The 26,949-nt window shown below is 49.2% G+C and overlaps 1 long non-coding RNA gene across 1 annotated transcript in view; it reads left to right on the forward strand.

The window, feature by feature from the left end:
* Window positions 1-14,683: 14,683 nt before the first annotated feature.
* LOC135904126 (uncharacterized) overlaps window positions 14,684-26,949 on the forward strand; it is a 65,460-nt gene continuing 53,194 nt past the window's right edge. The window contains exon 1 of the long non-coding RNA XR_010565017.1: window positions 14,684-14,822. This is a non-coding gene — a long non-coding RNA (uncharacterized lncRNA). The remainder of the gene's footprint in view (window positions 14,823-26,949) is intronic.

Consider the following 26,949-nt stretch of genomic DNA (forward strand, 5'->3'; position numbering starts at 1 on the left):
TTAGCCAAACTGTTCAACGAAAAAAAAAAGGTAATAGGAAACACGTTAGAAGATATAATTATACCTGCAAGACCTTGATGTTCGGTCGTCGGAGGTCTGAAAACTGAACACCATGGGTCTCATAATTATATCTTCTATCGTGCTTCTTTTTATCTTTGTTTTCGTTGAACAGCTTGGCTAAAGTTTGCTGGGACACACTGCATATACCAGCTTACATATATCATAGCCTAATTCGTACTGCCACATTATTCAACCGAAATAACGTTTCATCTCTCTCGCGCATTCTCAGGAGTAAACTGAAGTAAATTTATTTCTTCGGGCATATGTTTTTATGGTGGACAGTAGGCCGAACCTTTAAATAAGAAAACTGAGTGGTCCTGTCAGTCAAGAGAAAAGGCACCACCTGTTGCTCTTGTTGTTTCAAAACATGGCTACGCTGGATACGAATATGAATACGGAGGTGATAATGGCCTAAGAAAATGGCATGACGTAGCCTGTACCTCTTTTCTTTCTTGCACATAGCTTACTTGCATCCGTCGATACATCCGATACATAATATGAAGATATGCGGATAGGCTTCCCAGCATTTTTTTCAACTTCCGATTTCCTGCTGCCTTGTGGCTATATTGACACGTGTACTTATCACGTGTCGATATAGCCATTTATCAGGTGTCACGTGTACTGTCACTACCACGTGACAATATTCACTTGATTTCTGTTCTTTATAGTCTGGTAATTCTCACTTTGGTTAATATATAAGAATATTCTGAAAAAAGATATTGTTGATCAGTTTTGTCAGCGAAAGACGCCACCTACGAAGCCCTCGCGTCTTTGGCTTTAGCAGGTTCACTTGTTTTCTCGCTTGTGCAACATGGTGGCATCCACACGTCAGCATTCGTTTCACATGGCGCACACTTCAAAGAACAAAACATTCCTTGAACTTAGGGAAGAGCTACTGCCGGGATCACAGAATCTGCACAAGCACAAACATCAACCTGAAGCCGCCCATGGAACATTTGCGAGAACACAACAACGACGAAGTCAGCCAGCATTTGAAATGGAATTGCCTCCTTCGGCTGTTCCAGCTGGTTTCGTAATTGGCGATCGGTGGCAGGGCTCGGCAAGAGAAACATTGTTCACACTCTCGCCCTATCTTTCGCTCGCTTGATCTTTCTCTCCCTCGTTCGTTCATTCGTTCGTTCGTGCTAGTCGCTTACATTGACAGTCATCGTTGGTGGTTTCTGCACATTTTATTGCGACAGCAATTACAGGGGCACTCCAGGCGAATTTCCGCTGCCGTCGTCGCCTTCGCGTTGCCTTGATGTTCTTTATAAAGTCCAAGTGCGGTAAGATCCTATCACGCCCCGCGACAGCGTTTGTCCAGCCGTATTGCGCATAGTGCGGGTAATCTGCGACGGGAACAAAGGCTACAAGATGGGAGGTGGCTTGCGGCTTCGTATGAGCTGCGTTATCGTTCGCCTAGCGTAGGAGGTCAAGTAATTTTAAGTTATGAAGACGCGTTGAAACTGCAGCACGAAGGGGAATTTGCACGCCTTTGCGGACGCTCTTCATCGCGCCAGCGTTCTGGCAGCGAGCGTTCGCGGCCACTGAGCGAGATGTGCTCACGTTTTCCTGTGCGTGCTTGACACTATATGCTTGTTAAAACCGAATAACTACCGCAATTTGTACAGCCAATAAACCTACTAACTTTACTTTGTACAGCTGTCTGATGATTTGCTACCGCAATCGATACCTTGTTTTTTCTGCGAAGCTGAAATTTGTTTATTGTTCATTCAGAGAGACTTTGCAAAGAAAGATATATTTACTCCGATTGTCACTGATGTATCTATCATAATCACATATATTTAAATGCGTACCCCTAATTCTTTGCTGCAATGCGCCCGACTCCTGGCCAGTTTTCTTGAGTGCGTGGGTGCCATTTCCTTTAAGGCTATCATCATCAGCATCATGATAAGCAGCAGCAGCATCGTCGTCATTGTCGTCAATTGATCACGCCCGCAGCCTGTCTGTTCTTCGAATCCAGCAAGCTGATTCTATAAAGCAAGATCGCAACCGTCGGCACCATCACCTCCAAGAAAGGCCCGAAGAAAGGCACGTGATGCCAATCAAGGTGACGCCCAAGTCATTCTGGCCACCGCGACATGGCAACGCGCCTGAAAAACCAGTAGAGGAGCTCTTGGACCGGACGTTCCTGGTTAAGGGCTACATCGCTGAGCCGGATGCCCAACAAACACGCCGCGACCTCACTTGCAAGCACTTCGCCGCCTTCATTGTCTTCGCGCTGACCGTGTTCTTTGGCTTGTCGATCTTGTCCTGGGGTCCACAAGCCAACAAGCCACGGCACAATGCAAGCGGCCAGACTCCTTCAGTCAGGCCCCTCCCGAGGCACCTCTGGACCGACATCGGAGTGGATAACTCGACATCGAATGTGCCAACGTACGAGAACGTGACGAATGACATGTTGCAAGAAGAAAACTTATCAAGCGAGTAACATGTAGCTGATATGTTTTAAACGTCGTTTACGAGAGATTGGCCCGAATTCCACCACATCGAACATCACTTCAACGAGTCTTCATTTCTGTACTGTGTAGTCAGTGAATAACAGTTTAAAGTTTAACGACATATCATTTGTGTATTTTCATACGATATTTCTATTAGTTGTCTGCGCATCAGAAGCTTAATCTTTTTTTGTATAGTACAACCATTATGCAACGTACTACCTCGTTCCTCTCCGTCTTTATCTAATACATTAATCCATCAAACATCAACTTCATTAATCATATCAATGACTGTGAAGATGCCTCGGCCATCTCATGGAAACCATAGCAGTCGCATATATTGAAAGCTATTCTGCGCATATGTATACGCTCAGATCCTTTGGCATCACAATAGGAGAGAATAATAGAGAACCAAGGGCAGAGACATTAACCGGAATAACTGACTGTTAGCTACCCGGTACTTGGAAAAGTGGAACGCGCAGAAAATTGAATAGAAGGGAAGTAAATACGTTTATAAAAGCAACTGGTTCGTGCGCGCGGGTAAGTACCTTAAAATGTTCAGCCTGTCTAAAAGTACTGAGTCTTTCAAGATAAATTTGGTACCGTACAATTATGGACAACCGAGCGAGAAGGGCAGATAAAGCCACAGGACGGCCAAACTGATGGGACCACCCACTGCACAGCGGAAGAGCTACCTACGCTCATGTGCTCTTTTCTATAAAGCTTGCTCTCTCCCTCTCTCTCTCTCTCTCTCTCTCTCTCTCTCTCTCTGTGCGTGTGCGCGTGTGTGTCAAGTAATGGCGAAGGTGGCGCATTTGCCGTGAATTTGGTTATCCTTGACTTCTGACCTTGTATACACCTTTGCACTATCTGTCTCTTTCGTTTTAGCCTGCACTGAAAGCCTGAATTCGAGCTCTCTCTCTCCCTTTCTCTCTGTGCCTGCTCGCTTCAGATGCCGCCAATTCCAGATTTCGATCATTGAGCATTCCATTTTTGGTATTTCAATTCCATCACTCCCATGTACAACGTCTTAGAGTGGCATATTTATGCATTCTATACGCGATCACACGAGAGCGAGCGTTATGAAAAAAATTTAAAATTAAATTATCGGGTTTTACGTGCCAAAACCACTTTCTGATTAGGAGGCACACCATAGTGGGGGACTCCGGAAATTTCGACCACCTTGCGTTCTTTAACGTGAACCTAAATCTAAGTACACGGGTGTTTTCGCATTTCGCCCCCATCGAAAATGCGGCCGCTGTGGCCGGGATTCAATCCCGCGATCTCGTGCTCAGCAGCCCAACACCATAGCCACTGAGCAACCACGGCGGGTCGCGACCGTTATAGAAATAGCAACGCCACGAACGTACGTTCACACCGCTCCGCAATAGTACGTTTACGAAACTAACATCGTTTGCGCTCCGTGTTACGCCTCATCAGTTTTGCACTCAGACTCCGGGATAACGGGTGCTCCTCACTCGCGTAATCCTATGCTGCATTTCTAAGGATTTCTCAAAAGTTCCGGAAGCCTGTTTATTTGTCCTGTTCTTCCATCGGTGAAGCGAAGGAAATGCGCGCTCCAATCATAAATGATTTGAAGCAATTTTGCTAGAATAAAGCTAGTTACAAAGTGCATTTAGGCATTTCAACCCTGCAGCGCACACCGACGTTCAAGCGTTAGTTTCCACCTAAGGCAGAAACCTATCAAGTGATTGAATCACAGGTGGATCTAGAGCCAGTGCGTATTGCACCCGTTCAGCAGAAAGAAAATATCGCGCCAGAACCCATGTCACGATGACTCTCGACGCTAATGCGTTAGCATTGAATCTATATAGCGATGCAACCTGTTACGTGTACTGCAGCAGAACTCTTCTTTCCAACTTCCCTAAGAACACTCGGTGTCGTCTAGCGCCACCACCGCGAAGCCTACGTGCGGCTTACGAAATACATGGCACGCCTGTGCATGCGAACGCTGAGAAACACGCCATATAGCAACCGGGTTCCTCTCTCGGGCTGCTTTTTGGACACGCTGCGTCATCCAGTGGCACTGCCACGAAGTTCGCGCGTGGTTTGCGAGACGAGAAGTCGAGTCATTTGCTGGATAACAGTCAGCGTAGCTGCAACTGCCTCTGTTGGGACCGGAGCCCTCGTACATTAAGTGTTGCGAAAGACAGTTGCTTCAAGAGCGCCATGTTGACTGCACTCTGTTTCTTGTCATTGCTCCGTGAGACCGGGTTAGGGTGAAGGAGATTCCTCTCCACCACCAATTCAAGGCTTCCTAGATCTTGACCGTCGGTGATTTTCCTTATGTTTGGGTGAACGTCAGCGACGCAGTTGGCTGGAAGCATTTGGCGTGCTATTCTCCACACTCGACATGGAGGTTGTCGAGGCATGACGCTTAACAAACTGTTGTTTGATGACGTATCAGTTAAAGGGGTAGCGCTCTGATACGGTAGCTGAGCAGTGGCAGTTTCTGCAACTGGAATGTCGTCTTTGGCATGCTCGCTGCTAATTGCCTCAATGGCCTCTCGCTTCTCACTCTCCTTTTCTGGCTCTTCCACAGGCTCCGACTGTGCTGCTGTGATCTCCTCAGCCGATGCTGTCCTGCTAACTTCTGCGCCGACCGGTGGTGGTTGTTCGCTGGTGCCAGATGGCAGATCTCCTATTGCATCTAGGACCTCTGTGGCATCCGTGATGCGCTCCTGTAGTGCCTCATATAAAGGTCGTGTGCGATGCGGCAGCTTGTCAGCATACGTTACTAAACAGTCTGCAGCCTTATACCCAAAGCGTCGGCAGTCGTCGCACCTACACGTATGACACTGACGGCGAATGTAACCAACTTTGTGGCGGCAAAATGAGTACAAGACATTGTGGGGCGTAGACTGCCGTGTGGGATATCGGCGTCACTGACTCCATTAGCAAGTGAATGAACAACATATCGATTAAGAGTTCGCATTTCTTCCATGTCTGATACCTTCCAGGTTCCCTCAGATATTGACAGCACCTTTCCGAAAGTCTGGAGTGCCTCGCGTATGCCAGCATCCCCTAAATTTTCGGGACGCCATAACTTTTTCATCTTTACTTCCGCCGGCTCCGGATCTATCACAACAAATCGCTTAAACTTAACCAGGAATTAACCGCAGTCGACTGATCTGGCCTTCGCAGATGTCGACTTTCATATCACCATCCAGACATGGGACACCTAGAATTGCCCGATTGTGCTTATTTCTCTTAAGTTTGTAATCTTCTAGAGGACGCCTCTAAAGTGTTGAGTGCAGTAAGGGCGTACGCCTAGGTCAGTATGTAGGAAAACGGAGTCGGTGACGAGCTTACTAGTTGGGAGAGGAGGTAGGACGACACGATAGTCATTACTGCTGGCTTGAGCCTGTGTATCACCTCGGCCGGAAACTGATTGATGCTTTTCAGCGGAGGACATCAAAGCGTGATCGTTTGGAACGCCGTCTTCCCCTTCCGAGCTTGCTAGCTAGCAACTGAAACATGCGCTATACACCCGTCCTAGCGTGCGAGGAGACTCGTGATGTGAGATGCGCGCCGCCTAGTGTCGATACGGGCACACTTTGCATTGCAGTTGCATATTATTACACCAGATGGTACGCCATATAGCAGTTGCATAGGTAGCGGTACAAAGTATATAGAGAAGGTTTGAGGAAGAAAAGTAAGATTAATGGGACGTATACAAATGTGCTAGAATAAAAACAGGTATAGCATACCTAATTAAATCTCATAGTCTAGGTGACGACTGCTTATCACCACCCTGTTTGAAAGAGGATGCCAATAAATCATCATCATCATCATCATTAGCATTGTATCATGCCACTTGTCCCGCTATGTGGCATGCCCGCCGCGCAGCGTCGATAAGGGCAAACTTTGCATTGCAGTTGCATTGTATTCCACGAGGTGTCCTGACATGCAGCAGTTATATGTAGCAGCTTCACGTGGCATGTAGCTGCACCTGATTAACTCAAGCAGGCTAGATGGCTATGTGTCACCACCCCGCACCCACCGTCGTTGCTTAGCGGCTTTGGTATTGGGTTGAGGTCAACGGATCTCGGGATCTCGGGTCACGGGAGCACGAGGTAAGTATTCATGGAGCATGAGGCCTCGGGATCGAATCCCGGCTTCGGCGGCCGCATTTCAATGGGGAGAAGTGCGAAAACACCCGTGTACTTAGATTTAGGTGCACGTTAAATAACACCAGGGGGCCAAAATTTCCGGAGCCCCCCCCCCCCCCCCAGCTTGCCTCATAATAAGATTGTGATGTTGGCACGTAAAACCCCATATTTTTCACCACCCCGTTTCATAGGGGAAGCCAATAAATCATCATCAGTAGCAATAGCAGCAGCATCGTATCGTGCCGCGTGTCAAGGGATACGGCATGTGCGCCTCGTAGTCTCGATACATGTTTTTACCCCTCGGGATACGTTATGGCACCTCCTCGCAAGGTACGAACCGCTACTGAAGAAGCGAATCGCAGAGCAACGCGTTGCCCGGCTACAACCAGGCAATGTAGGGCTCATCAGACCGCTGTGCAGGCAGCAACACAAGCTGCAGCTCGCCGTCGACGTCAGACGGACAGTTCAGTTCGTTCTCGTGAAAACGACGCCAAGAGACTTCGCCACGAAGACCCTCTAGTGCGTGCTGCCGAAAATGAAGCTCCTATGCAGCCGCTCCTCCAGTTTACGCTGTGACTCTGCTGCGTGTGCCGCACATGCCTATGACTATTTTAGTATCAATAACCCATTGTCGTCCATTCCATGTGTCGTCATTCCATTGTTATGTCGTCGTCGTCGTTGTCGTTACTTCATCGTGATTTCATCATCGTCAAGCGGGAGATGCCTACGATGTTTGTGTTAAGCGAGGCGTTGCCTAGCCAAAATGTGTCTAATTTGTTCGTGTGCTCTACACTTGCAAATGGCCGCTGAACAAGAACAACGTTCTTTGCAAACCCCAAGAAAAGCTTCGTTTTAACCAATGCTCACAACGCCTGGGATTCATATTTAACGGGACGCTTTCTTTGCCTTTAATCTCTGTTTTGTGGATGTTGGCTGCGCGCTGCTGCTGTCCTGCCCATTATACAACTTGGGCTCAGGGTATGCGCAACTGAGCACATGTTATATACTGGGTACGTGCCCTAACAGACAACTTCTGCCGCAGGGCACATGCAACTAAGCACGTGCCACGTGCCACTGTGTATGTGAGCGCGCTTCGCCAATGCTTCAGAATCCTTATGCGCTACAGGGTAGATGCCCGAATAGGCAAGAATTGAAAAATTGGGCAACAAAAGGAGCAGAGTGGGAAGAAAAAAGGAGAGGTAAAAAATACGCCCAGAGCTTACAATGAGTGAGGAGCACTGAACTACAAAGCTGGGAAGAAGGGAAGATCTTTCACACAAACATCTAAGGAAACTGCGCTCTTGCCCAATTTCTACACAAACATGGGACCCGCCGATTTCTTGTTCCTCTTTTCATCTTCACGATGTTCCCGCTGTTTTCAAGAACGTCCATGCTCCAGAACAGATAATTGTTCATTTGATTGTCTTGGAGCATAGAATATTATTGCGTAGGGAGTTTTTGTTATCCCTATTAATTTCTTACCCTTATGTTCCTCATAGCAAACACTGCATGAAATTAGCTTTAGAGTTTCACTTAAATCATCTTTTCTAAATTTCTTATCGGTTTAGGTCCACAATGACTTTTAGGAGCCAGCATTCTTCGTCCTTTACTAATGCTTAGGGGCCTTCACCAAAAGAAGAGGCCGCGTCATCAATCTACTTATGCATGAGGAAGCCGTTTCTTATACGCGCGTGTGAATAGCTCATATAACCCGCCACGGTTGTTTAGTGGGTATACGGTGTTGGGCTGCTAAGCAGGAGGTCGTGGGATGGAATCCCGGCCATGGCCATTTCCCCTCATCATTTCGATGAGGGGAAATGCAAAAGCACCTGTGCACTTTGATTTAGGTGCATGTTAAGAACCATAGGTGGCCAAAATTTCCGGAGTTCCTCAGGAGGGCGTGCCTTATGATGAGATCGTGGTTTTGGCACATAAAACTCCTTAATTTTGAATAGCTCATATAGATTAGAAACAGTCCCTGTTAGCGTGTAAAGCACCTTGAGAGCATCCACAGACAGACAGACAGACAGACAGACAGACAGACAGACAGACAGACAGACAGACAGACAGACAGACAGACAGACAGACAGACAGACAGACAGACAGACAGACAGACAGACAGACAGACAGACAGACAGACAGACAGACAGACAGACAGACAGACAGACAGACAGACAGACAGACAGACAGACAGACAGACAGACAGACAGACAGACAGACAGACAGACAGACAGACAGACAGACAGACAGACAGACAGACAGACAGACAGACAGACAGACAGACAGACAGACAGACAGACAGACAGACAGACAGACAGACAGACAGACAGACAGACAGACAGACAGACAGACAGACAGACAGACAGACAGACAGACAGACAGACAGACAGACAGACAGACAGACAGACAGACAGACAGACAGACAGACAGACAGACAGACAGACAGACAGACAGACAGACAGAGACAGACAGACAGACAGACAGACAGACAGACAGACAGACAGACAGACAGACAGACAGACAGACAGACAGACAGACAGACAGACAGACAGACAGACAGACAGACAGACAGACAGACAGACAGACAGACTTTAATGAGGCCCTGAGAAGCGCTGCACTTAAGAGCAGTACCGCGGGCCGCTACCACGTGGCGACGGGGAGGCCTATCCTCACCGCCGCATCGTGGGCTCTCTGGACAGCCCGAAGTTGTAGGAGAAGCTCAGAACTCTTGATGGTGGAGCTGCACTCCTCCTCGGTGGCTTGATTGGGTCCCCGTAACGAGGAGCACCGCCAGAGCATGTGTTCTAAGCTGCTAACTGACCCGCAGTCCGGGCGGGTAGACTCGAAGGTGACGGGACAATAATGCTGAGGAAAGCCAAACTACATGGGATATGACTTACTCTGCAACATTCTGAGTGTGATTGCCTGAGACCTGGAGAGTTTACCGCGCGGAGGCGGAAAATCCCACTTTCCCATTTGATAGTGCTTGGGGACTTCGTTGAAGGTGAATAAAATGTATGTAAATTCCCCGTACCTATCCTGCAGACCTGCGTCCTCCCTGGCGCGGAGGGTTAGAGCACGCGCCCGAGAGTGAGCAGTATCATTGAGGTTGGTGAAGTAGTCTAGCTGAGAACAGAGATGTGCCGGAAACTTAGTAAGTGTGTGCGGGGATATAATCTCATTGCCGAGAATTTTAGTGGCTTCGACGGAAATGGAGCCAGCAGCAAAGGCCCTAGCTGTCGATATAGAGTCCGTATAGATTTGCGATATATACTATCATCCAGGAGGGCGAGAGCTATGGCCGCCTGCTCGGCCCTTGAGGGAGTAGAATCTTTGAAAGATGCGGAATTGAGAATCGAACCCTTGTGATCGATGACAACGGCAGCGAACCTGGTCGAGCGGCCATACTGGGCGGCATCTACCAAGCAAGACGAGCGAGATTCGTCTCTAACGTCTCTGAGTAGAGCGACAGCCGTGGTCCTGCACTTGCCGACGTTGTGCTGTGGATGAACGCTGCGAGGAAAAGGAGAGTGCTTGCCCTTCGGATGCTTGCCCTTTGGGCGTCAGGAAGCTGATGTCGCCGCTCAGCAACGAGTGTGGGGTTCGGCCAAAATCTTCCTTCCGGCCGGCGTAGACGACAGCCGAGCTACCTGGGCAGATTCTTGTGCATCGATGATCTCTCCCACGGTGTTGTGAACCCCAAGCTGCATGATTCACTCTGTGCTGGCTTGCATGGGAATGCCCTGCATGCTCTTGCGAGGAAAAGCACTTCCGAATTAGCTTGCCCAGCTTATTCTTCTCGTGGCCTTGCCAGCAGTGCATGGCCTCTACATAGGTGATGCGGCTCATGAGGAAGGCCTGAAAGAGCCTCAGGAGGTTGTCTTCTAAGAATTGCAAATTTAGTGGGAACTGCGAAATAACGTAACGGAAGGCCCGCCAAAATGACGCAATCGATACGTCAAACGCATGCATATTCTGGCCGTGCTCGCAAGCTCACGTAAACTACAACCAGGACAAGCGCAAGTTTGAAGAAGCAATCCGGAGTGAAGAACTCGCTCTCCAACTCTGGGCCGTCCAGCAGGTCCACGACGCCGCCAGGAAACTCAACCTCCCGGTTCCGTCGTGGGAGACGCCCACTCCATGAGAGCCCAAAGCTGTCGTGGCCAGCAGGACCTGAATAAAGTTGATTTCCTTCCTTCCTAACATTTGCCGACTCTTGCGCTTCGCATTTCGCCAATACCACCCACCGATTTATTTTATGTAATACAGTAATTTATTGTCTCCGTTATCCTCCAACGCTATGTAATGTAAGCACCATATAGCTACACATTTCGTTTAGGATGCTGCGGAAATGTCTTTCCTTTGCTTAAAGGCCTCTCAGAGGACGAAGAAGATGATCACGCGTATGCGCACCTCGAGCCTCCCCAGCTCGCAAGAAAAAGGCTGCCGCAGAAGCAGACGGACGTTGGACTCTGCAGCTTCCATAACACCAACAACAATGAAGGCCACGAGCAGTGCAAGTTCTGCACAGGAGAACGACATCTATGCGGCGTGGAAATTGCCGCAAGCAGCTGACCGCTGGCACTCGGACCCCGTCGTCGCCGAATATGCGGCTCAGCGACCTGCTGTGGTTACGACGCCGGTGCCTGCGGTGAGCCGAGCGTCAGTGTCAGCCCCGCACGATCAGCGTCTTCAAGGCACGTCGGCGCGACCACTGCAAGTGCAGCAAGCCTCGCCACCTGTTCCTCCCCAGCATGACCCGCAGCGCCCAGCGGTACCGGTGCTCCAGGTACAAGGAACTACGACACCGGCTCCTTCCCAACACGATCGGAAGCTCTCGGAGGCACCGGTGTTTCAGGTGGAAGAAATCGCGGCATCGCGTCCTCCCCAGCTTGAACCGGAGCTACTTGGACCATCAGCCCTCCAGGTGCAGCAAGCTATGGTTCCGGGACCTTCCCAACAACACCCACAGCTCCAAGGAGTGTCAGCGCTACAACAGCAAGAAATCATGGCACCGGGTACTCCCCAGCATGACCCGCGTGTCCATGGAACGCCAGCGGTCCATGTACAGCAAGTCATGACCCCACGTCCTTCCTACCATGCACCGCCGTTGCGTGGCATGCTGATGGTCCAGATGCATCAGGCCACCCCGTCGCACGGGGCGAACCCGCGCTCTTCCACGCCAGTCCAGTACGCCTATCGCCTAGATATGGCGCCTGTGCAGGTGTTGGCGTACGCGCCTCCACCGGGAGAGCTGATGACAACGGCTCCCGCCTCCACCGGGATCGCCGATGACAACGGCTTCGGAGAAATGGGCCTGTGTGCTCTCATCGCCGTGGTAGGTCTGCTCACGAGCGTGCTCCTGTTCTTGTTCGTCTTCCGCATCAGCCTGTGGGCGCGCAGTAAAGACGAGCCGACAGCGGTGACCGAGACTGTCAGCAGGATAATACTGCCCGCTGTCAGAGGCCGCGGGATGGGCGGTGCGCTGCCACGGCAAGGGCGCGAGGGACCTCCTGGCCCGACAAACGTCGAGCTCGAGACGGCACCCACGCTTGCAGGAAGCACGAAGGCGCTCGACAACGAAGACAGCGAGGGGATCACCGGTGACGCAGCTGTCGCGAAGTCGAAGGAAACCGCTCGCTAGCAGGCGATGGTCCGTGGGCCGTGGTCACACTTCGACGCAACTCTGCACCCTTTTTGAATGTTCGACGCCCCTTCTTCGACTTCTCTCATAAATGAGACAAGAATCGTGACGATACACCAAGGCTTCCTACACGTTGTATTCATGTCGTCAAAAACGATGTGAACACCGTTGTCGAATACGAATAAATGTTCAGTTTAAACCAGCACTTGCTTAAAGACAGACGTATACCTTATGCGTAATAAGTTTGCTTGTGTGCCTTATACGCTCGAAGAGGTCATTGAAGCGCACAAGAAATAACTGCAAGCGGTAAAACAGTAGTGTACGCAAAATAATAGCAAAACACTATGACCGCTCTGCAGGTCACTTATGCTGCATAGCCAAGACTGCGCTACGTTGTCTTAACATAACTTTAAAATCTTAGATTCTCGTGCTCACTTCAAATTCACTGTAGTGCTTGCTGATGTCACAACCTCAACGTTACGTTTGAACGGATGCTAGAGCTCCGGTGACGACAACGTGCGACGCCGTTTTGAAGAATGCCACTGCGTGCAACTTGTATGAGGACGCGAAGGTTTTGATAACAAAATAACCCTCACAAAGTAATTCTTCTGCGTTATTTTTGCTACCACAGAGTATCGCGCTACAAACGAGCATTTATTGTCCATTGTAGTTGAAGACCTCTTAATATGTCCTTAACATAACAGCGCTCCCGTCACCAGCGCGCGCAACTTTAAATGGGTTTCACACACAGCGTGCGCCTGTCACGCGACAAGCATACGCTGTCACGTGACATGACGTACGTCGAATCACTTCGCGTCCAGCATTCACACTACCACGAGGAAAGCTGACAACACATGCAACCTAACCCTGCCTCTCTTTCCAAAGTACGTACAACGGCGCAAACGCTTCTGAACGCTCCGCGCATTCACTCGCGACCATCCAGCTACTCATTTGTTGAGCGGGTTTCCATTCAACGAGCGACCTGGAACTGAAGATGATTACTATCACACTAAGGGTGTTTCGCGTTAGGCTCGGTAATTTGGTTTTCAGTTGTATCTCGAATCACTTCACGGGGATCGAGTGAGCGCAACAGAAAATCACGTGACACGTACTGCGCAAGCTCAAATCGCGTTTTTCTCCGTCGTGTGAATAAAGCTACAACCTCCATACTGAGGTCACAAGAAGAGGCTATCTGGGCTGTACGGTCCAGTTCCCGTTTCAATAAAGAAATGCCGCAGTTCTCATTTCCTTCTCTCTCCGCTTTTTCCGAGTTATCTTACGCGCGGCAGAAAACGCAGTAATTTATTAACGAGACATTCACCGTAAAAGGATTTCGGCTGCGTGTACACTCCAATAACACGTGAAGGCGAAAGCCTGCTGCATGTTTGGTAATGTATTAAGTTACGTGACCGGAGTGATCACACTTCTTGCGAGGCATAACAAGCTGCAGTGTGAAGTAAGCGTGTGAGAAGCCGTTGTCTGCCAGCTCCGGCCTCCTCTCTACTTTTCGGTCTCGCATCGTCGCGTTGCTGCTTTTGTAGTTCGGCTTCTTGGGCTCGTTTTCGACGCTTAACTGTGGCATCGCACCCTCGTGTACCGGGGTCAGATTCGCTCCAACGAAGGGTTTCTTCGGCTTTACGTTACATTCTCTAAGCAGGGGAAAGCAGCACTCGCGGTCGAACGCTTCCGCCGTTCCCCACGTCGCACTTTGTTTCTCGCTTGGCGAGCATCCTCAGCCATAGCGTACTTCCGAGAGGAGTATGCAATACTTTATTGATGGTTCAGATGCTTGTTTTGAGCTTGTTATTTGTCGAAACATATGCTGTTCTGTGCGTTGTATGGGTGATTTTAATGACTGTATGCACTGTTTACTTCCCTTTGCTGAGCTCTTGTAGCCTCTGCCTTGTAGTCTCTGTCATGAGCCATTCCATCTTTACTTGCTTTACGGGACTACTAGACATTGATGATAATGATAGGTTTTATACCACTCGACTAGACGCCGCGTTTCATTAGGTATGAGCCATTGCAACGAGCCACTTAAGGCTTCCGCCTCAAAAAAAAATATATTTTCGGCGATTACTATACTCCCGAAAGCGAAATTTCAGCACAGCTATACGTGTTGTCCTTTCGCGATATATTGAGGCGAAGAATTTGAGATCGAAATCGCCGCACCCACTGACAGTGGTTCAGTCCCGTCAGTGCCTTCGCAGAGGGAGGGGCAGTATGGCAACGCTAGCATGCTTAGCGGCATCGGAGCCAGCTGCGAAATAAGACGACGACGAAGGCGTGAGCAGTGGCACGGGCGCGTTCGCGCAGTGACGACGAGTGGCGCCTATAGGAGCCAGCTGTGGTAGAAGACGACGATGAACGCGCGAGCAGTGGTTCGCGTGCGTTCGCGGCGCCGTAAAGGCTGCGCTCTAATATTGCCAAAGATGTTTCATTGCGAAAGCACTTCTACGGACACTCCAGCCGCATTTCTGGTGTCGCCGTCGCCGTAAGGTTCTGTATGAGTGAAAGCGTGTGAAGGTGAGCCGGCGAACGCGGTTCAATATCGCATGCGCGAAAGAGGAACGCGGCCAGGATGCGTGCCTTATCCTGTGGCGCGCTAGGCAGGGTACTCATGCGAGGGAGGAGGGGCGCTCTTCTCTTGCGGCTGCTAGGGTGCCTCGATGTCCTCCGCGCCCGCTGCTCCTTACAGAGCGAAGGCGACCGCGGCGTCTGCTACGGCGTTGGTCACGCGGGTCACGGACGCCGCAGTAGACGCCTTTGGCGGACGCTGTAGGGACGCGTTCCCGGCGCTCGTGTCTTGAAAGCGGCAAAGCGGTCTGCGACGTAGCCAAAATGCGCGTCCGAGTGGGCCTGATCTTCAGAGCGATCTGCAATGTTTGCAGAGAGCAAATAGTGCCGGTTGCATCGTACGCGCTGTGCTTTCTACGTTTCGTACGCGATGAAGCGACAGATGCGCGGAGGAAAATTGGCTCATAGCTGCTGCTGCGATTCCTAACTCCAGCGTTTTCACAGACAGTTTCCGCTGTCCTATAGAGCGATGTGCGTTCATGTTTACATGTGCGCGCGTGACACCGTGCTGTTTATTTTAGTTAAAACACATTGACAGACTAGTTGGTTTGAATCCATGATAGAATGTGTAAGCGCGACTGAACAATGACGTAGAAAGATGCATACACACAAAGACAGCGTTGTCTCCGTGTGTCTGTTTCTTTCTACGTCTTCGTTGAGTCACACTTACACATACTATCATTGTTAATTTAGTTAGCAAGCGAATGTTTACAAGTTTATGCGGCCGGTAAAACTACTATCCTTACTTGGTGCCGCTATCTGCTAATTTGCTATTGCAATTCAGCCTTTCTGGCGGAACTGTCAATTTTTTCTATATGCGTAATATCGCGATGTCGCCGCGTCACCGTGACTGCTGTTATACACATGTTACATCGCACACGTAAAAGTATATCGACGCCACCACCAACTTACACGGCGCACACTAATAACCTCGTCCTTTCACACCCCTTTCCTCGGCTGTCATCGAGAAGTCAGGCTCTTCTCGCCCCTCCTAATCTCCCCTCTCCTATTGCTGGCAAAAGATCTCCCACACTTAGCAATCTCTTCGTGTCCAGCAAGAAAACAGAGCGTAGAGAGGATACAATCCAGGCGGGCACCCTTGCTTCCATCTCACATACAGCCTCCTCCAGCATTCTCCACGATGAGTGACCCTTTCACAGCCCCAGTCGCCCGGCGGCCGATATCAGATCGCGGGAATGCAAACGCTCCCGCCGTGTGGCGCAGTGCTGATGCTTGCTCAAGAGGGAGCCGCGCAGCAGGAAATGGGGATCCTCGTCGGTGGCCGCACCGCGCGACCCCTTTCGGACACGGTCGGCTAGCTGTTCAATTCCTTGTGTCCAAGAGGGAGGCAAGGGTGGATGGAGGCTCGCCTCGGCCCAACGTTCGGTGGCCCAACAATGGCGCACTTCCCTCGAGCAGGCACCCCCCTCCCCCCACCCCGAACCCTTTCTCCGCTCCGTTACGTTCGCTGTCCTTTTTGTTCGCGCTTTCCCTTGCGTGACATCTGGGTCCCGGGCCCTTTGAAAGATCGTGGATGCGGTGCGCAGCGCAGCTCCTCTTAGGTATAGAGGCCGTAGAAAGAGGGAGACCGTGGTGCCCCGATAAAAAACGTGCAGTACTGTGGAAACTATAGCTAGCGTCAGCCGGTCGAAACGAGAGCGCGCAACTTTACTAAAGCCCTGTGCGGAAAACAATCTTGCCTGCGTCGTCTCCACTTCAGAAAAAAGTAGACCAGGCAAAGGCTACAGGCTTACCGCTCTCAACAGCACATGACTGTTGAAGATGACCAGCACGACACTGAAACAATGCGCTTGCTTTTAGCAAGCTTGAGATGGGCTGCAAGCGCTGTCTTAAGGTGCACCACTTTCCTGCTAGCTCCGGTGACTCCCTCGGCACGCTTTGCAATTTCATCAACGCTGCACGGCTCTTGGGACACGACGTAGCACGAAAGCGGGTGTTCTGTTATTTTCCTTTTCTCCTTTGGTAGGCGACGGGACACGAGCACCCAAACACGTCCGCTGACTGACTAACTTGAATGACTGAGTGACTGACTGACCGCGGGAGGCCGTGTCCATTTGTTATTAGCCGTGTTGTTGCGGCGTGCCTGCGGCTGCGCCATTGTGCACGCGGGTCTCGCTCCTTGTCGGCCCGGCTGCTCGCCAATTTGTAAATCCGATACCGCTCACTGACCGCTCTTTTTCACCATTTGGTCCACTCTGGCCGCGCCCTCCCCCGCGTTCCCACAGTCACCCTTTTGCCCCCCAGCTGTACCACCGCTCGCTCCCTCTGTTCCCTTCTCGTTCGCTGCTCCGTATCGGGTTGCACTGTGCGGCCGGCGTTCGGGAAGTCGCGATGAGGACTGCCTGTGACTTGGGAAAACACGGAGCTGTGCGCGCACTCCAACTCTACTGATTTATGCACTCTGTTTTGGTAGATCATTTGCGGTAGGGTGGGGAATGAAGGGTATTGCGGGGCCTTACGATGCTTTTGCTTAAATTGCTTCATTTTGGGGCACTATTCTGTGGGACAAGCGCAAGTTAAAATTCGAACTACAATTATCGCTATTTGTTGCCATTTATCTATCTACGTTTCTGCATCGCTGTGCTTCAACAGCTTTTGGCCATTCCCTGCTATGCAGCAGGAAGTGGGCAAGCATTGTTGCGGTTTGCCTGATACTTCGCCTGAAAAGGTCACAAATTAGAATGTTAAGCGGTGCTATCTTGATAGGTTGCAATCCTGGCATTTTGATTAGTGCAATAAATACTGAGAAGAGAAGGAAGCGAGAACACACAACCGAAATGTGTACACCGACGCCACTTTGCAGTTATCGCATCGGCACCTTGTGAGGTCACAGATGACAACAATTGTTTACGAAAAAAAAAAACACTATTCTGCTGAAAAATCAGCAACGAATAAACATAAAAACGCCTTGTTTTCTTTTATTATTTCTTGCACTTCAAGACCCCAAATACGCGAAAACAATTTCCTAGGCAGCCCCGTGTCCGCAGTTCCGGCATAAAACTGAAGAGGATGAAGTCTGGCCTTCCGTATTCCAGCTCATAATGTACAAATGTGCAGGAAAGAAATGCAGTTGCGGTGGTCATCTAACACACACACACACACACACACACACACACACACAAATATATATATATATATATATATATATATATATATATATATATATATATATATATATATATATATATATTCATATCATAAGAAGCCGACAAACACTGACACCAAGGACAACATAGTGGAAATATACATGTGCTTAATAAATGAAATGAAGAAACGATAAATTAATGGAAATTAAAGTGGATGAAAAAACAACTTGCCGCAGGTGGAAACCGAACTCACAACCTGCGAAGGTTGTGGGTTCGGTATATGGGTATAAATGTCGGGATATATGCTGTTAAGGGACGCCGGATTTGGGTAGGAGTTCGTTTGCAAGAGTCTGAGCGTGACCGCCTGCGGCCTGCAGTGCTTGGTTGAAGTGAGGCGGCGGGAAAACACTTCTCTTTAAGTAAAAGAATTTAGTAAGTTCATTCTACGTGATAGGAGCGTCTCTGTGTCCGGGCAGAGAGTCGCCTGATCCGAGGGCAGCGCGATTGGTAAAGCCACGCGCAGCCTCGTGGGCAGACTCGTTGAACGTTCAGGGGAACCCCCTCAATCGCCCCGACGTGTGCAGAGAACCAAAGGATGGACTGTATGGAGTTGTCGCCGTGTTTGGCGCCTTTCGGAATTTGAATTACCTGCCGGGCTACCCGGCCTTTCTGGAATTCCCTGACGGCCACTTTCGAATCGCTATACCCCCTTTCTCTCCGAACGTCTTGCATAGCGAGTGCAATGGACACTTGCTCGGCCACCTCGGGTTTCGTCGTCCTGACGGAAGCACAGTTGACTTTGCCCCGCGTGTCCACGACGGAAACCGCAAAAGCATTGCCGTCTCGGTATGCAGCTGCGTCCACTAAGCTTGCTTCGATCTTGTGCTTGTGTATTTGCTTCAGTATATTCAATGCTCTTGCCTTGCGACGACCTGCATTGTGAACTGGGTGAACGTTGCGCGGCAAAGGGGCGACCACGATCTTCTCCCCTATTTCTCTGGGGGTTTGGGTGTTTTCAGCCAAGTTCTTGGTGGGTGCGAATCCGATCTCCTAGAGGATACGCCTGCCGGCTGACGGGGTGGGAAGCCGAGTTAGCTGGGCCCTTTGCTCATGAGACAGCATCGTACTTGGCGACGGATTGATGTGTTAAACGCGCCCTAAGGCAGAAACAGTTCTGAGGAGCGATTTCGCAAATTGCCAGAAATCACGCTAGGGATTAGGGCAAAGCGAGGGCACATAAAGATAAGACGCGTTGCGTTCTTCATGTGCCCTAACTTTGTCCTTGCTTTTACCACTGCTCCTCCCCCCCCCCCCTTCCCCACCCTTCTGAATAACCAACCACCAGATGTTTTCACGTCAACACCAAAATATATGCGGGAAATAATGTTTTCTGCACAAAAGCTAGGTACGTATACTAACAGTTATCGCGTCGCGTGCAGAACATTGTTTGGCTAGATTCGGAGGCGCAACGACAAAGGGCAAAAGAATAAAGGCTCTGAAAGGATAGAATGCCGATGTATTTCATCTGTGGGATTGTAAGATTAGGCACAGTACATACTTTTAGAACTTGCGATGGTAGTATGAGAAAGAATGCGCCACAAAACCACCTCCCCCGAGTTTGCGACTGCAGTATTTCTAGTGAAATGTTGCAAGAACATGAAAATCGATCCGCAGTGTTGCGACACTACCCATCCAGCATCATGCTTCGCATGTTGATAACCCTCGTGAGCTGAGGAACAACTCAAAGATGACGTGCAACACTGAATGCATGTTCTCGGATCATGCCTAAGGGCAATGTTTCAGAAGATGGGATGCGTTGCTATTTTCTGCTTTTACTCTACGCTCGTTCGTTTCATTTTTCTGTGTTTTTCAGTGAAGTAACATTACGAGAGATATACGAGGAAGCATCAGAAAGTCTTTGCCCCTATTTTTTCTTGGCCAAATTACGGCTCTAAATGTAAAGTGAACATATCCATTCCCAGCGGGGGACCTTTCTTGGGCCGGCCCGGCTTTATCTGCCGGTCGCTCCGCGGCAAGGCGCTGCTGTCAGTTGTTGAAGATGGCGGCTGTGCTTCACACGTCTATACGGCGTACTAGCAACGAAGTGTGATTCGTTATCTATGGAGTATGTGATGAACGCCCATCGAAATCCACCGGGAAAAGCAGCCCACGTGTGGGGAAAGGTGTCTCGCTTTGAGAAGTGTGAAGTGGTGGCGTTGTGAGTTCGCAAAATCCGTGAAAACTTTCATGACAAATAACGTTCTGGGAGGTCGCGTGCGTCGCTGACTGACGACAACATTTCTCAAATATAGAGCTGCGATGGGACGAATGTCTGAACCACGGTGTGGGGACTATGTGGAGAAAATAATGTAAGGTACGTAGAATCGCACGCTATTCTTGTAATTAGCTGTATGTACCTTATTTTTCCTAATGAAAAATAGGAGCAAGGCTTTCAGATTCACCCTCATACATGCACCACTTTGATGACTTTCAACTTCAAACGACCTACGGTCATCGTACCCAGAGTATTCGCAGCGTTGTCGCTTACAGTGGATATCGTATACAGCCGCGAAAAGCTACGTCTTTCCTCCATTTCTACAATTGTATATTCTAGCAGGAACATCAGGTCCCAAAGCTCGCTGCAACCCCAATGAAGTTCAGTAATTTAATATTCGTGATTGATAGACGAAAAAAACATTGAGTGAACAGAGGTATAATCCCATTTTCTCATAAAATTGACATGCTTCGTTCTTGTTCAATCGAAACTAAAACGCATGATTCCATTTTTGTACTTGCGGCCCACGACGTGTACCTACCTGTACGTTACAAGCCACTGAGCTAACTGGCGCCTGTCTTCAAGTATCACGCATCTGCTTGGGTCGTTCTTTCGCCGAGAAAAGTGCAGTCTGCTGTTGCACTTTCTCCAGAATCGGTCCGCCTTTTCATCGGGCGAGGAGGAAAGGGCGCGCGGCGAGCCTTTCCTCCTCTCTGGCTTGGGCGATCCGGCGCGGCGCTGCTTGAAAGTATTGCTGTCGCGTGCTGCGGAACGATTTCGGAACGTTTTAGATCGTGCTTTGTGAAATTTACGCCATGTCCGTTCATATAAGGCCGTCAGGGAAGCCTTTCAGTGCATGGGTAACTACAGTAGGCGGAAATATGTCTTGGGGACGCAAAAAATGTGACGCGCTTTATCAGCCGCGATGTGTGTATGTGTTGTGAACTATTTTGCTTATATTAGTTTTATTTCAAGAAAAAAACCCAGTGTCTCTGTATTACCAGCATTAAATGGTAAATCAGCTCACTGCTTGATCGCTTGGCGTAGAGAGTAAAACATAAAAGATAAGAGCGCATGCTCGTGCACGGCCAACCTAAGGAAACCACGAAACATCTAAGCGGCAGGCGCTATCAAATATTTGTGATACACCGGCATCGTTCTCACGCATTTCAAGTCTAGTAGGCTTGAAATTACTATATGCCTACGCACTATATGCCTAGCCTTCATGCATGAGGCCGATGGCGCGGCTCAACGCAGCGATCACTGCGGTTGGTGAACCAGCACGATGCATGTATAAGCTGTATGCTTCGGCATTGCCTTTTTGGCCTGTATACAGCCATAATATATGAGAGGGATCGCATAAAAAGAATGCTATTGGTATTTTTGAGGAAAAAATTTTCATAATACGTGTGAGTGCGTCGCAGAGAACAGAACGAACACAACCGAAAAATATTTTGGTTATCATCCTCTTTCTCGAAGAAGCAAGAGAAAACGGGCTAACGCCGCAATATGGCCTCGCATAGTCACGCCGCACAACGTTTACAGATACATAACCGCTGATATCGTATGCTTGGACCATGCGCTATATAAAACAAAGGTATCTGTAATCCAGCACCTACCACTGCTTAGGACGCTCGCGCAGTTCGTAAATGGTCGCTTTGCTGGACAAGGTTAATTCAGACTGTAAGGTATGCTGCTATTACTAGCCAAAACTATTTTATTCAAGGGCGGAAACCTCATCCATCGAACCGAGTAGTCACGCAATGTAACCTGCAGCGAGCAGTTTGAACGGTTGTAAATGTATACAGCACAGCTCCTATCGTAGCAGAACAGTATCCACCATGTTACGATTGTCACGTATGTTTCATTTATCCTAAACCACAGCTTAGAGCTAGAAGATAACACCACAATAAGGTCACATTAGTGAATGCAACATTCAGGAATATACAATTGATCTCCGAGGCTGATTGTAGGCTCAAATATATGCGCGCACACATCGCGCTGCGTGCTCCGTCCGCCTCAATGTCAGCAGAAACTCTGGCCATACAGACTTAAAACACGCCAGTACGTCTCGCCGAATCGTTTAGCACGTAGAAGAGGCACGTGACGCTAAATAGACTGCGCGAGCGCGAAAACAAACTCCAGAAACTATTGCCGAACGTATACCTGCCATACAAAATGGAGCGCTCGCCCAAGCCAGCATGCCGACTGCCCATAGATGGCGCCACTGCGTAGCAATATGGTGGCGCCCATGAAAAAACGGCGTATAGTCGGCGCGCCGACCCTGGATAGAGTGTCATAGCAAAGGGGAACAATCCCGGAAATAGAACACGCTGTTACGTGGACCTCATGGTCTGGGTCTCCGCGTCTTGCGGTCTTTACTGGCAGGCAGATAATTGCTATGATGCAAAACACTGTGCAGAATAAAATCAGTAGCTTGGCATTTATTTCACCGCTTAACGAAACCTTCGATTCTGGGATAAAAAAAAATTATGGGGTTTTACGTGCCAAAACCACTTTTTTATTATGAGGCACGCCGTAGTGGAGGACTCTGGAAATTTCGACCACTTGGGGTTCTTTAACGTGCACCTAAATCTAAGTACACGGGTGTTTTCGCATTTCGCCCCCATCGAAATGTGGCCACCGTTGCCGGGATTTGATCCCGCGACCTCGTGCTCAGCAGCCCAACACCATAGCCACTGGGCAACCACGGCAGGTGCTTCTCACATTCCAACATGTATGTTAGATGTTGCACCGGTGAAGACTACTTCTAGAGAACAATGAAAACGAACACGCAGCGGTGATAATTGGCAAATAAGAAGGCGCGGAAGAATGCACGATGTAAATGCGTGAATAGATTTGATGTGCTACACTTTTTAGACGAGGTGGTTGGAAGTACCATGACTAACGCCAAAGGTTTGCCAAAGAGGCTTGCCTTTGTCAGGAGGAAAACAAGCCAGGATGACGCCTCCCACGACATTCAAATTCGTCTTCTTTTTTATGCTGTGTCTTGTTTCTGCGCTTGCGGGGGACCGGAAACGTGGTTGAGAAAAATGCTTTAAAGGCACTGTCCCAATGCTGCAGCATTTGAATGCGTGCGTCGCAGGCAACACAACAGAAAGAGACTATGATCCTTGGATAAGAACATAACGTGTCGTTCGTGTTCGTGTGCTATCACAAATACTGTGTAGAAGTGACCAAAACGTGCCTTAGACAATTATTAGCCATGCTCTATATAACCAAACAAACGACGCAAGATCAGTTTTACTGAACTCCATGCAAGAGGCGCTTCCCACCGATTCACTTGACAGTCACTCTTTTCTCTCTTGTTTTTTTTTTTTCAAATATGCATCAGAGTTCTCCATTCCAAACTCATCCAAGAGCCACCATCTCTATGCATCAGCACACAGAAAGCCATGCTCTGTAACTGCTGTTTTCCTTCATCATCATCATCGTCATCGTCGTCGTCATCATCATCATCATCATCATCATCATCCTGTTTTATATCCGCTGCAGGACGAAGGCCTGTGCCTGCGATCTCCAATTACCCATGTCCTGCGCCAACCGATCCCAACAATTGCCCGCGGATTTCCTAATTTCATCGCCCCACCTAGTCTTCCGCCGTCCTCGACTGCGTTTCCCTTCTCTTGGTACCCATTCTGTAACCCTTGTGGCCCAACGGTTATCTAACCAGCGCATTACATGACCTGCCCAGCTCCATTTTTTCCTCTTGATGTCGATTAGAATATCGTTTATACCCGTTTGCTCTTTGATCCAAACCACTCTCTTTCTGTCTCTTAACGTTATGCCTAGCAACATTCGTTCTATCGCTCTTTGCACGTTCCTTAACTTGTTTTCAAGCGTCTTTGTCAGTCTCCAAGTCTCTGCCCCATATGTCAGCACTGGTAAAATGCACTGATTGTGCACCTTCCTTTTCAATGATAGTGGTAAGCTTCCATCAGGAGCTGACAATGTCTGCCGTATGTGATCCAAGCCATTTTTATTCTTCTATGAATTTCCTTCTCATGATCATGGTTTCCCTGGATTATTGGCCAAGGTATACGTATTCCTTCACAGATTCTAGAGGCTGACGGGCGATCTTGAACTCTTGTTCTCTTGCCCGGCTGTTCATCATTATCTTTGTCTTCTGCATATCAATCTTACACCCAACTCTTACACTCTTTCTGTTATGGTCCACAATCATTTGTTGTAACTCGTCTGCATTGTTGCTGAATAGAACAACGTCATCGGCAAACCGAAAGCTGCTGAGATATTCGCCGTCGATCCTTGCTCCTAAGCCTTCCCAGTTTAATAGCTTGGATACTTCTTCCAAGCACGCAGTGAATAGCAAGAAATAATTTGGGATGTAGTAGCCGAATACTGCACCAGGGAGGCCAATTCCTGTTCTGGTGAGGGAGTCTCCTTGTTGAAGCTTAATGGGCCTTCCTAATTTGGTTGTACCTGGATTAGTACAGCCCCACTCGCTCTCGGCATCTTTCCGGTGTCAGGCGTCACTCCAAGCCTGCAGATATAGTTGTACATATTTCTCTTCATCCGTCCACCCAAGCGACTGGTATCGGCGGCATGTCGACGCAGCGGAGATCGCAAGCAAATGTTTGTTTGGGCTTCGCACTTATGCGGAACAGGCATCGGAATACCGGCGCATACAAATAACTGCTACACTACTGCTCCACACGACCGCCACTCGTTCCTTCTTTAAAGTGGGTCAGTCAAAGTGATAATGGCTTTGTATAGTGACATTTACATGTACTTTCGCTTCATTGCTGTTGCCTCCGCAATTTTGTTGCTCCCGCATTTCTTGTTGCTTGTCTCGAGATTGTGAGATCACTAGACTCGGTCACCGATGACACAGCTGTTAAACACTGTCAAACAAGAAGCGATGGCTGCTGCGCGGCGGTGCGTTTTTTCTGAAGCGCGTGGCTGTATGACAGGACCGCGCGAAAAACTTTCTAACGATGCTAAGAGCACGATCAAGTTGTAGAGGCTTGAAAACCATGGCAAACTAACTTCATTTGTGCTACAGAGTTTGACCGGTGCTATTAGCCATGCTATGTTGCGTTAGTGAGGTAGTCGAGTGGGTTATTGAGAACCTTAGAACATCGGGTTTAGGGTAGCCCTCATTTTGTGTTTTGGGTTTTCTTAATTTGATAACGCACATTTTAATGCTATAATTATTATAGTTTTGGTTGCTTCAGCTATTCGACGTGCCGAAAATAAACGTTACACAAATAGTGACATTACAAAAACGTTGCAGGACCTCTTCATGATCGCTTGTTTGGGTCAACAATCCATCGAGTCTTTAAATGTTATTACGTGCTATACTAAGTCATCATACAATATGTATCTTCTCGACGGTGCCTCCTAAACTAATCTGAAACCGAGAAATGTAATGGGAAAGATCCCAAGCAGTGGTTCACCAGAGTCGAACTTGCTAGGACTGCCGATGCTTCACCCGTTGGACGAAAGTTCTCCCGTTTTCGGCTTTTGTTCTTGCCTTTGTTGTTTCGTTTACATCTGGGTGTTCACCAGGGTGCCTTCGCTTTCCGTTTATTTCATCGAGCGTACTTGCAGGAAATTACCACCCTTAACCTTACTGCAGCACGTCGCATACGTCGGTATGACACGTTCCGATGTACATTACCGCCGATTTAAAATTCCTTCGGCGAGCTGGAACCAGGATGACTACGCGTTCGAACCAAGCGAAAATAATGTTCATCCTGTAAGGATGCCGCAGGAAAACAGGGAAGCTCTCTTTCCTTTCTTCAACAAAGCGGTTCTCTTCACTCTTTCATATTTTCTCCCGCAGACCCCGCCGACGAGCTCCCGTCCGTTGCCGCCCCTCCCCCCCGCGCCACCTTTCTGCCTGTCAGCGCGAACAACGGTCTCATTCTTCTCATTTCCTTGGCCTCGCAAGAAGCGGCCCACCAAGAGTACACAGGGACCATTCCTTTGTGTCCAGGCGTCGCGTGATCCGCAGAGCCGGAGGGCAACCCTTGCATTTGGACGCTCGCGACCTGGGAGGCCGTAAGCTTTCCCGGACGCTTTTTTGCCCGCTTTTCCTGCAAAACCCCGCGCTGTAAGGTCGGTAACCCCCTGCGAGATTCCCGTCGGTCTCTCCGTCCTCTTCACCCTTTTGCTCCACCCATGTGAGCGTCTCACGAGCTTCCTTCGACGACAATGGCTGGGGGGGCTTGACCGCGTCCTCAGACGCCATTCATGCAAGACGAAAAACTGCCGTCGGTGAGGTCCTCGCACGTATTTCGCCTCCTTTTGATAAAAGGACGGTAGTTCCTTCAAAGAGGGGGTTTGGGGTTGTGATGTTCTGGATAATCGCTTTTTACTTTCCTTTTCTTTCTTTTTTTCATCTGGCCCCGAGTCTTCAGAACACTTGTAAGACGTTATACGTTGCGTAATACGCCTGACAAGACGGCGCACACGGGCCGAGGCTTTAAGCGTCCGAGCAATGAAAAGAATTTGAGGGGGAAACGAGGCGGGTCACCCTTCTCCCCGGGTCCGCCGTCCTGGGAAAACCTTTTCCCTACTTCTTGTCAAGTTAGAAAACCGTTGTCGTGAACCCGAGGTGAACGCTCGTTTCCTTTCTTGAATCTTGCAAAGGGCGAGCGCACCCTTTCTTTCATTTTCTGGCACTGACCTCAGTTGTGTGCAAGTATGG

Source organism: Dermacentor albipictus, chromosome 1 (assembly GCF_038994185.2).
Source record: "Dermacentor albipictus isolate Rhodes 1998 colony chromosome 1, USDA_Dalb.pri_finalv2, whole genome shotgun sequence".
NCBI classification, from domain to species: Eukaryota; Metazoa; Arthropoda; class Arachnida; order Ixodida; family Ixodidae; genus Dermacentor; species Dermacentor albipictus.